This window comes from Lactuca virosa, chromosome 7, assembly GCF_052849685.1.
Source record: "Lactuca virosa cultivar CGN04683 chromosome 7, Lactuca_virosa_CGN04683_v6, whole genome shotgun sequence".
NCBI lineage: Eukaryota > Viridiplantae > Streptophyta > Magnoliopsida > Asterales > Asteraceae > Lactuca > Lactuca virosa.
Genome location: NC_136432.1, coordinates 175,702,217 through 175,704,193, shown reverse-complemented (window position 1 = coordinate 175,704,193; position 1,977 = coordinate 175,702,217).

Genomic DNA, 1,977 nt, shown 5'->3' with positions numbered 1-1,977 from the left:
TCAATGACTCGATTCAAAGATATACAATCAATGAGATATAACAATTTCCATACTTGATAAACATCAATAACGCTTCGGCCCAAATGGCACTGAAGACAAACAATTTCTGATTAACATTAAGGTAGATTTCAGGTTTTCACGCCCTGTCTAACCATATGCCAATGCCATAGAATAGAGTCATTCACTTACTGGGGGACATGCTCTACATGGCCAGAGGCTACATACCAGTACCACTGTGAATCTGAGTTCTTAAACTGATCACATGGTCAAAGTTATAGCTTTGCTATCATAAATAGCAGAAATAAAAATAACACGGGAAAATACTCAGGAATAACATTCTACCGAAGCCAAAGTGATGCCTATGTCATACACTTCATGGTCAACGGTTCATACCAATACCCAAGTGATGCCTATGTCATACACTTCAAGTCAGAGGTACAACCTTGCTATAAAAATAGCGGATACAACAACTCGAGATGATAACATGGAAAAGCACATAGCACATATAACACATAACATACAATTGTTTTCTACATATTAAACTCACCGTGAATTAACCGGGGGTCAAAATAATAATTTGGGCAGCACTTCGGCTCTAAATATGACTTTCGTCGTTGAAAACCGGGAGTTTTCTTGAAAACGGGGCTCTGCGAAGGTAGAGCTTCGAAACCGAAAAAAATAAATTTTTCGGGCTTCTCGGGAATCTCGGGGCACGTTTCAGGCTTTGGAATAAGTATCGGGGCTTCGGGGGATGTCGGGATAGTAAAAATATTGAAAAAGGGTAAAAAAGTGTGAAATTTCCAAAGTTAGCCGGGAAGTCTCGCAAGGCCACTATTTATAGGGGAGGTGATCCGGAGCTTCGGATCTGAGGCTGGGAAGCGAGAGGCTTGCATGCGAGGCTCGGACCAGCTGTCAGCAGGGCGAGGCTCGGTTCGGACACATGCTCGCTTCAGATTGGGCCTCCTCCTCGGTCGAATCAGAAGCCTACACGCGGGTCGGATCACGTGGGTTTCATGTGCGGATCACATGGCTTTCTTCGGACACCTGTGCGACACACGTCGCTTCTCGGACATGCCACGCAGCAGCTTCGGACACGTGGCCAGCTCCGAGCGAGGGTGACGTGGCAATCACTATTCATGCGATTTTTCTCGAAAATTGTGCCAAATCTTGTAAAATCCATAACTTTCTCATACGAGCTCCTCTTTTTGACGTTCTTTATATGCACGCGTAGAGAAGATTATGCTCTACAACTTTCATTTAGACTTCGTCGGAAAATTTTGACTTTATTTTTATATTATTATTTTTAACAGACCTGGACTGTTAAATCCGTTAAAAATTCATAACTTCTTCATCCGACGTCCGTTTTCGTCAGACTTTTTACCGTTGTACTACTAATGACGAGACCTTCGATTCTCGTTTAGGTTGTGTCGGCTAAAAATCACTCGATCTAAAATTCGAGTTTTTAGCTTTCTACTGCTAAGCTGAAACTTGTAAAAATCATAACTTCCTCATACGAAGTCAGATTTTGGCGTTCTTTTTATCGAACTTCTCGGTTTAACGAATACTACGACTTTCATTTAGATCACTAAGGCTAAAAAGTACTTTATCAAAAACTCATTTTTTACGTCATTCGGCACCGTGCCGGTTTTATCGCGGATCTTCGATTGGTCATAACTTCTTCGTTATAACTCGGATTTCGACGAGGTTTTCGCCTACGTGTTTCTAACGAGATTATCTACAACTTTCAATAATAAAACTTTACTTATTTCAAATTTTATATTTTCGCTAAATTTCACTATTTGGCTTTTAATTGGAATCTCATAAGACTTCCAACATTTTATGAGTGATTCTAAACATAGTTTTACTTCATTTCTAGTAAAAACTATCTGTTAGAACTCAACACTCAATTTCACATAATATTATTAACTTTTCGAATTACATAACACGATTTCAAAACGTATATGTTACAATATATAT